At 35.9% G+C, this 16,524-nt stretch overlaps 1 protein-coding gene across 2 annotated transcripts in view; it reads right to left on the reverse strand.

The window, feature by feature from the left end:
- CtBP (C-terminal binding protein) overlaps nucleotides 1-16,524 on the reverse strand; it is an 87,033-nt gene that overhangs the window by 24,915 nt on the left and 45,594 nt on the right. Inside the window, exon 2 of one of the 2 annotated variants that reach the window (XM_065367851.1) lies at nucleotides 8,279-8,367. The exons of the other annotated variant lie outside the window; for it this stretch is intronic. The gene's annotated coding sequence lies outside the window, so the exon portion shown is untranslated. The remainder of the gene's footprint in view (nucleotides 1-8,278; nucleotides 8,368-16,524) is intronic. 2 annotated transcript variants of the gene reach the window in all.

Genomic DNA, 16,524 nt, shown 5'->3' on the forward strand with positions numbered 1-16,524 from the left:
GCACCCAATTTATACGATATTATTTGAATTGAACAATAATGAAAAAAATTGAGAAAAAAAAGAGAAAAACTACCTAATAAAATACAATCGCTCGCGATAAAAATTGCATACCGATAATTACCGATGAGCGATAGAGACAGCGACAACAGCAACGATATCGACGTCGATTCAAGTTCAACGAAATTTTTTAAATTTTCCCCTCACTTTATTTTTTATTCCGACTTCGATTCGTCGTTCTCGTTACGTTACCTTTTTTCCCCTGCATAATTATTACAAATTTTGTCGATGGCTGACAAAAATACAAGTTCGTCGTCGTTGTCGTCGTGCTTCCTCGTAGTGTATCTCTGTCTTTTTCTCTCTCATGTACCTACAACAACGAGTGTTGAAATATTTTATTTACCACTGAACGTGCTCGTGTTTCAATTATTCATTGGGTTCGTAGTATTCTCGCCTACGCCAACCACCTTCGTACACAAACACACGATGAAGACAATTTAAGCATATTTCACCCCCACTATGCCATATAGCATCATCCTCCCTCTCACTCTCTATGTAGTTCACGCTTTCATCGTGCATTTGTATTTCCGTTTCATATTTAGCAAGTAAGGTATACCTGGTTCCTGTTCCTTTATCATAAGGGATTAAGTATATTTTCGAGGAAAACCCGAATATAAGAAAAGAATAAGGGAAAAAACAAAAAAATAGCACGACAACGAACAAAACTCACCAACCGACAACGACGACAACCACCAGCAAAACCGATACTTTATTTTCATTAACGAGACGAAATTGAATAAAAATTTAATACACCGTGTACCTAAAATGTGGCACGCAGTGCGCCGAGCAAACAACAAATAACCTGGTAATAGCTTTTCTCTGCCTACAGGGAAGGGAAAGGAGATGGAAATGAGGGTAACAATTCGAACGACAGCGTCACGTCGCGTCATAGGGTCGTTCGTCTTCTTTCAATTCATTTTTAGCTGCTTCACTTTCGCCCACCAACAAACGCCCAGAACCAAGTCAAACAAACACTATGATAAACTGTTTAGCTTTTCTATACTTCCTAAATTCAATATTGTCAATCAAAAGAACGTCAATGTCGTTGAACGAGTAATCGTCTCCTTCCCTGGTCTAGCGAACGGTGCCATTTCAAAAGAAAAATCAAGTTAAGCATAAGAATTCACAGTTCCCCACACAAGTATCTTTTGATAGAGTTAAAAGTTACCTCAGTAAAATTTGATTATTTCCCAAACAAAACAAAAAAAGCTTCCACTTCAAATCATTCAGTAAACTTTCCTCAATTTTTCACCATTTAAATTTGGATGAAATGAATTTGATAAACATGGAATATTGGTATATTTTTAATCACACGCAGCAAATTTCCATTGAAAAATAAAATCAAAATTCAAAAATTCCATTAAAAAAATTGAGTTTGATCAATTTTAAGTAATTTATTTCAGATTCGTCGTCGTCGTGGTTCCTTGTCCTTTACAGGACATTGGAAATCGCATTTTTGTGGTACCCTTACAGGGTGAGGCGAATGCCTATTGCCACTGCGATTATTCTGGGGAATCGACGTTGTTTCGAGCTTCCACTAGTAGTTTCCCGTTGCTTTCTAGTGACATCTACACAAGCACCTTGGAGCTAGCCGGGTAGTTTAGAGACCCTGAGCTCCTCAGTGTTGACCTCTATAGACGCTCGAACCAGTTTCAGCTTTTTGATTCTGCTAACAGATGGCGTGCATTATCTGTTAGCTCGGCTAAACTGGTAGTCCCCCGGTACTTGGCGTGTAATGTTGATAATTGCACGAACGATTTTTTAATTACACGCACAAGCTTGCCTCTGTAGCTGGGTTTGAACCGGGTACCTCTTGAACGGAGGTCCGCGGCTCTACCTACTACGCCACCGAGGGACTATTTCAGATTACCAAACGATTTCTTTCATCTAGCTCATTTTCACAGCAAAACCGCGATGCTCCTTAGATTTCTGTCTTTTTTCTTTTTTTTCCGTCGATCGATTTTTAATTTGAAATCGGTGGGATAAGACGTGATAATATTACATTTCGAACGATATCATAAATATCAATTTTTCATCTCCGTAGAATCGAGAAATAAATTTGAATATTCGATATGTCGAAATTACATCCTCGCTTTTTCTTCGTCAGATTGCAAAAAAGACTATCATTTTGCGAACTATCAAATAAAACTGATTCGGCGAACATCGTAAAAAAATGTCAATAACTTTTTTACGAGATATTTACGCTTTTTTACACGACATACTCGCATATAACATTTCAATCGATAGAAAAAATTTTATTTACAAATTTTTTTAAAGGAAAATTTCGATTTCAATTTGACTGCAGATTTCGACTATACCTATTTTATGTATACATTTTTTCAACAATCAACGAATGACGTACTTTTTATTGTTTTCTGAAAATATTAGTGTACAACCCCCCTTCCCCCTACTTCATAACCGTTCCTGTAGCCAGAATTATTCTTCAAAGTTCCCTAGCTTCAGAACTGAGAAAATAAACGTGACAGCAAAGTGTTTGAAGAACGACAAAAATACTAATTCTTAATTTAGAACAAATTTAACCCCTTCTCCCGCAGACCTCCGTACCTCAAGCAATCATCAAGTACTTTATTTTATCATCGAAAAGGGTATTTTAAAAAGGTACGTAGCGAATCTCAAAAAATTTCGAGTCACTCTTTCCCTCTCATGGACCTCTACTAGGTCAAAATATTGTTCTCCGAGGTTCACTTTTTCCGCATTTTCTGGTGTTAGGGTCAAAAAAATCAATGCGGCGATAAAATGGGCAAAAACGACAAAAATTTAGATTCAATTTTGAAGGTATGTACTTCGCTCCCTTCCCTCCTCCTTCTTCTTCTTCTCGGTCCAGTTCGTCTTAAAATCCTCACATCCTCAAACACAAAAAAATTCTAACATTGGGCCACTTTCTTGTTGAAAAAAAATTATGCCATACATATAACACCCCTCCTCCCCCTTCTCATCGAAATCAGTAATTAATTACGCTAGAATTTTCTATCAACATGAATTCTCATGGGTCATACATCCCATGATGAATCTGTGGGTCATTTTAAGGACCATATTACTCATCAATTGTTGGTACTTTGAATGACTTTTGAGTCAAACACTGCGTGTTTTATCGACTGAAAAATTGAACCATAGACTTCTCAATTCCCTGTACCTTACTTCGCGTACAAAACCTCTTTCAAAAACATTTTAAAAAAAACAACAACAAACTTCATCTATGCAGACCTTGAAACACCGCTATGCAGGAAAAGTACCCCACATAAAACGTCCAGAAAAATCGCCCCATTAATCGTTAAACAGAAAAAGACGCCGATGCACAGATGCAGTGACACAATAGAAAAAAAATGGAAAACTACCAAACTTAATTCATGCGATACACGACGTCCTAGCGAAATGATTCAAACATTGGTAAAAAAAATTCCATCGGGTAATTCGTACACATGGCAATCGAGAAAAAGTACGAGTATATTCCGAAACTCTGTTTTAAAATTGCACACACCTACTTACGGCGTTATCAGCTTCGATATTACCATCGCATCGCATCGTATCGCGTCACAGGCACGAAAAAAGAACTAGTAAAAATTTCATCTATTCAAACACACGCGTTCCAATATCGTATAATAACGGCGCTAAATTTTCAAAAACGTAAAAAAAATTTCCAACGTTGTTAATTTTATTTCCTCCTAAACCAAACCGAAAAAAACCGCGTCGGTGTCGATAGAACGATATTCGTACTCGTCGTAATTCACAGGTAAAACAACGCGCACGTGTTTCATATTATAGAGTTGTACTTGTTTCCAATGGGATTTCGGGGATAAGATCGCGAATATTGAAAAAAAAAAAAAAAAAAAATCAACTAGGGTAAATATAGCAAACGCAGACAAACGCAACCCAAAATTAAATAACCGAAAAAACCAAACTTACACACGTCCGGATAACGTTCCAACGTTTCAAATATAGGTACATTACAGTATAACGATAACCTTCGCCGAAAAAAAAAATACAATTTTACGTATTCGTTCGCGTACCTGGACCTATCTAACCTATAACTATACACACATACGAGTACACATATGGTAGATTACACAAAATACACTACAGAGAGATATGCAGAGCACAAGCCCATAGCATCGGCAGCGATTACGTGTGTGTTTCGTGCTCCCATGGAAAAGAAAAAACCTATTCGGTGCGGCGAAAAAAAAAAAATTATTAAGTTATCGGTAGATAAGTTAAGTAGTGTACAAAATATTGTACTCGTATTTCAAATTCGCTACCTAGCCAGTTTTTTTTCCTTCTTTTTTTTTAATGCAGCGTACTATGAAATAAGTGTACTGTACGCAACTTGTACGTATTTTATGGTTCGATGACGTCGACCATAGCGTTATTACAACTTCATAATACACACAATGAAACACACTATGCACCTACACCAAGTTATGAACCTACCAATCCATAATACTTCATGACTCTTACTCTGTGTACGAGAAAAATATTCCATCGCACCTGTCTCTTCCCCCATCCTTCCCATTGAAGAACTTATTATCTATTGCACATTTATGATTACGTTCAGCAACGCGAAAGAAAAGCGAAAATCCTCTTATCAATTCCGCGCTAAAGCTCGCTCTTCACAAGCGTCTTCCTTCGCACATTTTTTTCATCTACCTACTTGATAACGCGTACTTTGTACTTAGGGCACTTGACTTCATAGACCGGATTTACTTTCTTCATATCGAATAAGCTTCGCTATTTGCCGACATTTATCGCCAATCAATAAAAAATTCTCTTAGAAAATGATTCATGTTTTCCGAAAATTTTCGCTATTGCCAATATTATTACTGAAAATTACCAAAAATTGATCAAATCTCAGAGACGCCGATGAAAAAAACCATTGAAACTAGTCAAAATAACGAAGAACCACAAAAGATGAGATGTCTTAAAATCTGAGTAAAATCTTGCCAAAATCACCTGAACTATTGAAAATTACCAAATATTATCAAAATTGGATGAAACTCTCTCAAAACTGAACACAGTATCATTATAATTTTCGTACTGACATATCAATCATTAAAAATCAAAATAAACCGATCAAAAAACGGTAAAATTGAGAACAATTTTGCGAAAATTGCATCAAAAACAACTAAAAATGAACAAAAAACGGAGTCAAGAATCGCGAAATTTCAGCTAAATGTTGCAATAGTGCTAAAAAAATTGTTGGAAAAAATGTTTTAAATAGCGAAAAACTGATCAAACATCATCAAAAGTAACTGAAAATGGCTTTTAAAAAAAATCACAAAAATGTTGTAGAAAAAAATGCACAAAACATCGTCAAAACTTCTCAAAACAAGATAAAAATAACTGAAAACGATCAATCGTCAAAACTTTTCAAAACAAGATAAAAAAAATGTTGAAAAATTTCAAATTTTCCTTATCAACGACAAGCTTCTATCTCTGCAGACGGTGAAAAATTTTGCATCCAAGTAACTGTTTCAAAATTTTGTTCCACACCAGGGGGAGGGGGCAGGGAGGAGGTTAGATGATATTCAATTAAATCACAATCACGTACAATAATATTATTAATTTAGGTAACTGTTCAAATTATATTTTGAAAAATTAAAAAACGATCACAAAATCAGCACGTTTTTTAAAAAACAAAAAAAAAAATATTTTGAGAACTCCTCGTTAGTTATAGCATCCTGTTTAGCGCTTCTGTCAAAGGCCGACCATTTCGACCATTTTATACGAATAATTTTCGTTTTGAAACATTGTCATTATATTTCATCCAAGGCGAAAAAGAGGGTGATTTTTTTATTTCATCTCAAAAGAATTTTTCAATCAAGTCTCGATAAAATGGATACAAAAACGAAAAAATGAAGGAAAAAAATGAAATCGTCGAAGTGAGGGAAAGTAAACTTTTCCAATATCTGTAGGCAATAAATTACATCCTTCTTGGAATTTTTGGCCGGCAGAAAAAATGACGATGAAAAAGATCAGAATAAAATTCAAAGACACGTTATTAAACCGGAATCGATACTTTTTTCGTTCGCCAAAATATAAACCTACACTTATTTAAAAATGAAAAATCAAAGGCAAAAGAGAGGGAAAAAAATGGAGGAAAACACTCCCAACAAATTTTTAATTCGGTTTGTTGCTTTAAAAAATCTGAACAAAGGACGAAAGATCGACCTGTAACCAGAAGGAGGGAATCAGAAGAGTACATACCTAATTTAATATCGGCATTCGAAAGGGAATCTACAAAGAATTGAAGAGGGCAAAAATCGTCATAATGTTCGTTAGTTCATTACATCGCTACGTTCAAAATTAAAATTGAAGAATTTTTTTTTTTTTACGAACATTATTACAGCCACTGCCAGCTTATGCGGCATCTATCTGCACGTAGAAATTAAAGAAATGAAGTAAATTTTTTCACCTCCCAAACTTTTCAAACGTCATTAAACAAATTATTTAATCTTCAAACCAAATAGGTATCGAAAAAGGAAAAGAGAATCACAATGAAAATTTTACACCCCAGAAACGATATTTTCACCATTATGTATCGCATTTCGCAACATTGTCGAAAGCTCATGTGTGCGTGTGTTTGCGCTTCCATTTCTAAAACGAGTTAAAATCAAAACGGATTTTACTTTTCTCAAAAGGTAATTTAGTTTTGTTCTTTTTTCTCTTTTTTTTTTTTATTTTTCTTACTTTTCTTCGGTACCTACATTTTAACGAAGACGAAGGCCGCTTAACGTATTACGCTGAGCGACAATTTTCATCGTCTCGTCTACCTCTCTCTATCTCTCTCGTTCGTTCCAGCTTTACTTTCGTTTTGGCAGCGTGAAGTGCGTTGCTAACGGAATAAAAGTTGAAGTCTTTTTCGAATATCGACGCGAGAATGAAAAGTTGTCGGTAAGTTTTTCTTTGCTTTTTTTTTCTTCTTCTTCGTCAGAGAAAAGTTTTTAGTTGCTTTAGTTCTTACCCTCACCTTCCTAATGCTGCTTAGCTTGGCCATCAAGAACTGGAATCGTTTTTGTACTTGTGAATTATGTACTGTGCGTTATAAAATAAAGAAAACACCATACCAAACTCGTGCTTACAACAGAGACAGAATGATGAACCAACAAAGTGAAGAATAGCATAAGTTCAATGATAGGGACACACACTCCTCTGCTCCTTTCACCTATTTTTTTTTCACTTCAGCATTTTTCTGTTCGTCGTACATTGTATGTACTTGAGCCAGAGTACGATTTTGTTGAATTGAGAGAATGAGAAAGAGAAAAGAAGGTAAAAGAATACTACTTTAGGTAAAAAACCAGGTGGACAAGTTTAATGCCCCTAAAGAAAAACCCCAATGCTCTGCTACCATTCGACATTCTAAATTAAATTTTAAGATCGCTCTCTTTAACAATTGAAATAAAGCGCAAAACAGTATAGCTCAGCAACTGAGCAATGCAGGAAAGCTTAATTAGAGACGGATTGCTCGACTGCAAGTACATATGAGAACTCCTGCCCTATTTATCAGTCGAGAGTTTTCAATTTTTGACCTCTAATACCTTCGTGCAATGAATGTCAGATGAAGTCAAAAAGGAAAGAAAGTAGTTAGGGAACCGACTCATATGTATAGGTAGGTACCTAGATACCTACCTACAATCGTAGAAAAACGTCAGCTATCAAGGGTGTCGAGGGTTTATCGATTTTTACTCTATACGACTTATCCTTTTTCTCGTTTCAAATGTCGTCTTCCGCTTCGAATAGTGCCGTATTATTGTTTCCTATGTATAGGTGGAGAGGTACACGTACGTATGCGATATGTATTCGAGCCCATTGACCGTGTAAGTGTAAACCTTCTCCTGCCTCTAGCACTAGCCCTCAGTCACTCGCTATGAATTGATGTATTCGAATGATCCCCTCGTTATCTGCAGTACTACTGCTGCTTCTTTCGTTTGATCGGCGAACCGAATCCGAACGCATCGTTGCAAAAAATACCAAATTCTAGGATTCCGATTTTTTCGACTTCCTTCGATATCAAAGTGAATACTTTCGACTTGATACCTACATTTTTTTTTTTGACATACACAAATAATTGAAATGTGACGCAAGTTATTCACACTATAAAAGTTCGTGAGGTGGGGAAGGGCAATACTCGCCTTGGACCAACCACCTATCAATTTTATAAAATCTCCAACTTGGATTCATTCATTTCAAAAAAAAAAAAAAAATTTACCTGACTATGATGGAAACAATTGGATCATTCACATTGAGAGTAACCAACGATCCAAAAGTGGAACTTTGGAATTACCGAAAAAAGCTCACCTGGAACAGAAAAAAAATTCCAACGTAAATTAAATGATAACATCAACACGTAAGTAATGCAATAATATTTTCAAAAATCGTAAAAATTTGAAAAAAAAATTCCAACATTTAAAAATGAAAATTATGTTTTGTAAACGATAAAATTCATCAGTTTCAAGGAAAAGACAGGTAAAAATGAAAATTATTCGTAAAAGTCGACTAAATCAGTAGAAAATGTTTTTTTTTTGGTTTTGGTTTTGTTTTTGTTCTCAAATTCAAAGGAAATATCGAGAAGAAAGAGTTGTCAACGTACTCTTACTTTAGTAAGATAAAATAGAAAGGAAGGATTTATTCATACATCTTAAAAGTGTGAACAAGGGGAGGGGAGGGCGGGGCATTCTGAAAAAATTGATCTGACCCTGACCTGATAAAATATTAGGCCTAAATTATTTCAATTTTTGAAAAAAATGTTTAAAAATGATTATTCAACTAAGAATTGAGAACAGTTCAGTGGTTTTCATTCAAGTGATTATATCGTACGCATCGATAGAAAGCTCTCGATGAGACAAGTTCTACGATAGGTCACATCGTATACTTTCCATTCACTCAAACTCAACAAAACACATTCATGTAGGGCTTTTGCCTTATGAAAAACACTAATTTAAATTAAATTAATAGCTCACATAAATTTCAATCAAATACCAACAACGACAATGTATCTTGCATAAAAATATGGTATATTAATGTACCTGGATTTGGACAGACGTCGTCGGTGGCGGCGCTAACACAGGGATGACGAGCGAATAAAGCGTAGACACGATGACGAATATATATGTCTGCGAGGACGAGATGTGCGGCGACGTGGAAACGGTCGAAGGGTGAGTCGCCAACGACCCTGTTTCGCGTATTAAAGAGGGTTGTATAAGGATTTTGAACGTGTGTGGGTAGAACACGTAGGCACTTTATATATCCGCACTACTTACAACACTACTACACAACGCTAGACTGAGACTGTATACTATATTATCATCGTGAACATGAACGAGGAAATGCTAATAAGGGTGTTTAAACATTGAAATTTGTTAGTTTATCGAATAACTGGAATTATTAAAAGGGAAATGTTACTGACAGGTTTATGCTTTTTATTGTTCTTATTCCAACAAAATGTAGTACGAAGGGAAGGGAGGTAAACAGACTTTTTCCCTTTCTTTTTTTCCATTTTTTTTTTTTTTTTGTCTTTCTTCATTTTCATTCCTTCACGCTCACTTTATTTCGAGAATTCGAATGACTAATGAATCGAAGCATTGTAGCATTTCGCCTTTCTTTTGTTAAATTTATGGTTTAAACATCAATACAATGTGTATAAAGTACACCAAAGTAGTACTGTGATGATTGTTTTGCAAGAAATTTGGTTTGGTGACAACGGCTCTTTTCTCTCTATCCTTGTTTTGTCGCGTATAGCAGATAAAAATTATTGAAGGACGAATATCGCCTTGAAATCTTTACTAAGAACTTCCTGAGAGAGACATTCTAAGGTACCTTATACCTACCCTAGAATCCAGAAGTCACATTTTTTGCTCGCACAAAGGTCACAGCAACATCTATAGCTGAACTCGTCAAATCTCGTTGTTGAAATAAGGGCGAAGATATGGAAGACAGAGAGGGGAAGGAAAATAGAATTAAAGTCCATCGAAAGTCAAAAAATGAAATTCTACATTTTCCTTCGAGTTTCTTTCTTCTTCTTTTTTTTTTTTGTAGATTACTATTTTTTTGTTTACAAATCAAATACATTGCCTTTTTTTTTTGGAAGAGTGAACTCGTAGTGGATACTCCATCTCATCCGCTGGACAATCTAATAGGATCTCGTGAGAACTGTATTCATCGAAATTTCTCTTCTTTTAAACCTAACTCGATGATTGCAAGGAGTCTAGTGACCACTCGGTGGACAAAGAAGGGCTATAATCATTGAATCTAATGCTAATGAGCACAGTACCGTAATTAATGGTCAAATTATATGGATAGTTCGTAAGTAATTTTTGACCATACCACGCAGAGTATGGGATACAAATTTAAATACTTATGTAGTACTCAATGTACCAGGATGTCCACCCTTTCGAAAAAACTATTTTCCTTGGTTTTTTCCAGTTTTTCAGACCAATTTTCTCAATTATACAAGTCATTTAAACATCAATTACATTCAATTAGCGCGGGGGAGGGGTTGTCGTATCACTATCTTCTTATTGCGAGATAAAAGAATGATGATAGAAAATTGAATCAAAACAAAATTACCAATTTAAACAGTTAATTTTGTAAAACTTTGATTTTGAAGCTGATTCTCAGTTATCTCCAAAAAATGAGCACCCTGCGTACGTAAGTATAAATCACTGTCAAGGTGGGGGAGAGGGGCAAATTCATACGTAAAATGGCGAGCTCTACAGTTCAAGCAAAGAAAAAAATATTACATGTTAAGGCATAAAATATACACGCAGGCATAATACTTAATGTAAGCCTAATAAGAGGTAGAGGTGCCTGGAGCCTGGAACCATCGTACAGTACATTTATACGCCTTCAGCCCGATAGTCACCACTCTGCGCCCCGCTTCATCATCGACCGACGACGAATCTCTAAATATTATATTCACGCTGCTGCACGGTATATTAAACAATCGAACTCTTCACGCTTATCAACTTTTGAGGACAATTTCTCCGCGTGCTACAATGCTACTTAGTTATAATATGAGGGACGGTCAGAAAGTAAGTTCACTTCGGCCATAATTTGCGTAAAAATGTATGTATATTTTAATTGAAGTATACATATTTTTTGAAAATAGACTCAATTAGCTATATTTATCTATGTAATCAACGATGGAGGGTAATTTTAAAACATCCCACTTGAATTTTTTCAAAAAATCTGATGAAGTAATATTCCATCTCGAGTTCACAGACTCGCTAAGTGGTCTAAATTTTGGGTATTTTCATTAATATTCTAACTGTCCGTGGCTATTCCAATCACAAAAAAATAATCCGCATGCAATATTGAAAAAAAAAATAAAAATTAAAAATAAATAAAATTTGCTGATTTTTGCTGGCGTGCGATAAGACCGGAAAACATACGTATCATCTGATTTAAATAGACAGAACTTGAAAATGTTCATACCATTAGAATGTTATGACTTCAGACAAAAGATTGGCGGCGCGATAAGTCTCATTATCAACGAGTTAGCAAAAACTGTCGCTTGAACATCGTCAGCTCCACAAATACATATGTATTATTATATCACTTTCACAGTAGCACCGTCGAATTATTCAATTCTTACGCCTTGACCGGCCGAAAAAAGGGAGGGGAGGTAACGGAAAATGAAAAAGTGTGAACCTTAATCTGAGGAACAGAGAAAATTCCACGAAAAATTTGTATAATAGGCGAATTATTAAGACACTGAAGGCAATCCTAATCGAAATTTCAATCGTCATTTTTCACAATTCTTTCATAAACTCTTTCTTAAAAAAAAAAAAACACACAAAATGTTCTATGTTCTATTTTTTTTGCCCTCCAATTCTCAATTCCGAAAATTGGGTTAAATAATGGTCCACTGGTGGAACCACTCATTCGCACTAGGAGTATGTAAGAATTTAAAAACCACCCTACCCATTAACCTCCTTCTCCATTCAAAAGTAGACTTATAAAATTACATGCACAAGTTAAGTAGGTTCGAGCAAAGAACGATTTTGTCGACTAGGTCAATTTAGTGTGGTTTATCCGTAACCACTGTACTTTTCAATGCTGATACGTACGATGTACTCGAGGATACATACTTAGACGCGCAGTACACTCGTAAAAAGAAGGCACACTAACACAATGCAGTCTACGTACAGCTCACAGCTGGCTGCATTATACTCGTCCACATTCATTACGTAAAGAGGAAACGATTACGTACGTTATACCTGTACGTGGAATTCGTACAAATATAGAAAAATTCAAAGATGGTAAGTAAGTATTGGGTGCACATGTACAGTGTGCCCCATAAATCTCAACAATTACCTGATGTTTGCACTGCATTTAAACGCAATGAAACAATTCATTCGAATGTATTTTTGGATTTCTTACGATGCAAGAAAGGAGAGAGCAGGATGAATGAAAAATACGGGATCCATCTACAGGGTGTTCTAGAAATTACAAAATACGCTCTTTTTCAATTTCAACTGCGGAAGACTCATTTTAGTAAAATAGCTATTTTTAAAACAAATTACTCATTTTTCACATTATTTTCATCATCGAACACTTAAAACACGTTTCGTATTTTTTGGAACACCCTGTAAATATATCTAAACTAATAAATCCAAAATAATTAAACCCAGAAAAACTGTGCAAAATAACCGATCAGAATTTACACGACACCCTGTAGGCTACACTTAATACACGCAATTTTCTATGTATTTCCATGTCATTATGTCCCATCAGCGTATATGCCACACAAAAGGTACGAAATTGAAAAATACCGCATGTTACGCGTATCTTATCAACCGGCAATTTAATGTAGGTCAAACGATAGATAACTTTTTCACTCGAACAAAATTACACGATTTCGTATTGTCGAAATTTTTTTTCAACCTGCCCCCTCTTCCTATCCTAACCTAACGCAGCAAACGAACGTTTCTTTTAATCGTACCTGGAATGGAAAATAGTGGTGGGCTGGTTGTGTTGAAAACGTCCGACAAATAATTAACTTGAAATCGACTCGTTCGGCCGAAAAGCAGGCAATTTTTCTCATTTTTTCCAATCGACCAACTCGTCAAAACCGATCGAAAAATATTTTCGCGACGAATTAGGTAGGTAGTACTGTAGGTATAGGGTAGAGGTACCTCCTCCCTCGAGAAATCAACAGCGTAAACCGGCAATTCTGGAAAGCACTACAACGCTTAACTCCAGCCTTTAGCTTTAAAAGAGAACGTGTACTTTACACATCTACCTACTCCCCTAGTCTATGAATCTCCAGCTATCGCACCATATACACTATTCTCTTCGCTGCCTTCTCATTCGTAGACCATCACACCTTGTACTCGTACTCGTATATGCTTAATCCACCAACACTACACGTATTCTCAATCCCTCCACAAGTTTTCAGTGCACTATAGAAGCTTGAAAGCTCTCTGACCAAAATAATAACAAACCCATACACGTTTCGATCGTATCTCCTTCTTTCCATTGCCAGTTGTCGTTTTTTCACGACTTTTTTTTTCAAAAACCTAGCAAAAATATCGCTACGATACAACGACGTACCAAAATGCGGAAGGGTGAAACAGCACAGAAGTAGGAAAAAACTTGAGAAAAAAGAAAACACGCCAAAAAACGTTATTTTCTACCGCGTGAGTACTTATTCATCTTCTTGTACCACACTTGTGACTTGCGTATATTATTGTGTAAGTACGAGGGAACCTAAACAATGGTCAAATGGAGATAAAACGACAACGAGAGGATAAATCGACATTTTTATGTAAAAAAAAAAAAAACATTCTTTCTGACTAAAATTGGCGGGAAATCTAAGGGGAGAAAGAAGGAAAAACACGTAACGCTGAAAATGAAAAATATCAAATGTTAAGCCAAGTATGTACATCGAAACACAGCGGTCTGAGCTGCAATGATTTTTTTTTGAAAGCATTTATGAAAATTGAAAATATCGAGATTGCATCGGGTTGGTATTCAATTCAATGTTTTCAAAAAAAAAAATCAAAACACAGAACAACATTACGAATTTACTAATTATTATTGTTCTGGTTTTTAATTTTAAAAAGTTGAACTATTTTAAAACTTTTTGATGAAAAATCCGGACTTTTTGACAATTTTTTGCAGCAAAGTAGCAATTTCTGGCGAAAAAATCAAGTATGCCAAATTTCTCGTCGATAGCAATTTTTTTGTACTTTTGCATAATTTGCCTCCACTAGTAGGACTTTCTTCGAATTATTGCCAAAAAAGTGACATGATTTTCTGCAATTTCTGGCAAATACCTAAAGCAAGCCTTCTGGATAATTTTCGAAAAAATAAAAAATTAACAATTTTTGGAAATTATGTAAAAGAAATTACATTTATTCGCAATTTTTTTTCAAAAGGCAAAAGCTTTTGTCTTCTAATTTTCGGCAGTATTTGGCAATAAGCAAGACTTTGGTACAATTTATAGCTCGCAATCTTTCTTGAAAATGGAACACTTTCCTTGGTCAATTTTTAGGCTGAAAAGTAACATTTTTTGGTATTTTCTTAGAAAAAGAGACTTATTTCTAGCAAGAAATGAGACTAGGTATCCTACTTGGAAATTTTGACAAAATGAGAGATTTTTTGCTATTTTTGGCAGAAAGGTAAGTAGACTTTCACAATTTTAGCAAAAGACAGGGCTTTGCAACCGTAACGCTGAAAATGCACTGTTCCAATTGGAAAATAAGAATAAAAAAGTCTATACTTTCACAAATTATTAACTTATTTGCTGTATGTATTAGGATTTTTCTCTTCAAGATGCATGAAAAAAATTCATTTTCTTTCTACACCTTTTTTTTTACCTTCGTGCCATGTAAAATTTTAGATTTATGCTCGAGCAGCAACAACACGTAGCGAAATTACACGTGTGCAGATACAATATTTCGAAGAAGATACCGAAACAGCTAGCGAGTTTCTGGGCTCACCCCGACACCATCCACCCACTATCGTCGTCGTATTCTCAATTTCGTTATTTTTTTTCTCCGCCTGTCTGCCTGTCGACTGGTTATGATATACGCAGAGGTACCTATACGTACATTAATACAATATCTATGTACATACATGAGTACGTAATGTACACACAATGACGTATGAAATAAAAGTAGCGCGCGCGTTCGCGACAGGGAAATGGAAATGAAAAAGAAAAAGACGGCGTGACGAGAAGAGAAGAAGAAAGAGTTGTTAACAATTCGCGCAATTTTAACGTTCAATTAAGTAGATATACATACACGTAAGAGTGTATAGGTTTACACAGACACACCAAATATATCTATACACAGGTAGATATGCAATCTCATATAAGTTAGTGAGTGTGAGTATAAGTCGGGGCGCCCTGCATAGTTTACCTCATCTACGGTATCCTTGGTAAGATATACCATAGGTATATACCTGAACAGGTAAAAATGAGCAGTGGAATGGGAAGAGAACGATTTCGTAGGGGGGAAAAGACGACAATGGTGTAAGTTATAGAAATAGGAAGACGATGAGCGAGAGAGATAGAGAGATGGGAGCTCGCCGTCGTCAGCTCGACGTACACTAGAGAGAGCATAAACGGTTATGGTTAGAAGAGATGTCATCCATCTACAGATGTAAGAGTAAGCGAGTAACCAATAGAACAAGAGAAAGATAGGTAACCAGGCAAAAGGCAAATGGTTGTTAGTAAGTATTAATCGACGTTATATCCATAAAACCGGTTTACACGTGAGGTTTGTTAACAATGTAGCGTCGTTTTTGTGTTCTGTCGAATTACCACCGATAACCAACCGAACACAATACGACTACGGCGTGCGATCTAGCGATCTCTACGATCTATACATATTTCTGTACGATTAATTCCGACTATATTATTCGGCCAGAGAGGGAGGAAGCCTCTCATTCTACAAACGGAAAATCATATTCGGTTTTCAGTTCGTCTTAGTACCATCGATTCGATATTAATATAATGGTCCGGTTTTCAGGGGAGGATACCAGAGTCGTCGAGGTACGTCGTCGGCGTCGTCGATAGACTTCGACGATGGATAGTGGATACATTAGTACTAGTGTTAGTCAGCGCCATACCATGCCATGCCATGCCATGCCATGCCACAAGTAGTTGGTACAGGATGTTGAAAGTGGGCGAGCGAGGTGCGGTGTTGGTGAACAGAAGAGGTGATTTTTGTTTTAGGTACGACGATGACAACGATGATGGCCGAGATGTTCGGATAATTGTCGGTAATGAAGGTAATTACGCTGCCTGTTCAAACGATTCCATTCGCCTTGATAATAATAGCGCGATTATGGCATGGCGTGCGAATTTTTGGAACGTTATAAACGTGTTCTTAAAAAGTAATCGGCATCGATATCGACGTGTGTTACGTGGTATTATTTCAGGTACAGCTTATGATATTATGCCATTCATGACATTTTGGCAATTGGAACTAAAAAAGTGACACTTTT

This window comes from Planococcus citri, chromosome 5 (assembly GCF_950023065.1).
Source record: "Planococcus citri chromosome 5, ihPlaCitr1.1, whole genome shotgun sequence".
Lineage (NCBI taxonomy): Eukaryota > Metazoa > Arthropoda > Insecta > Hemiptera > Pseudococcidae > Planococcus > Planococcus citri.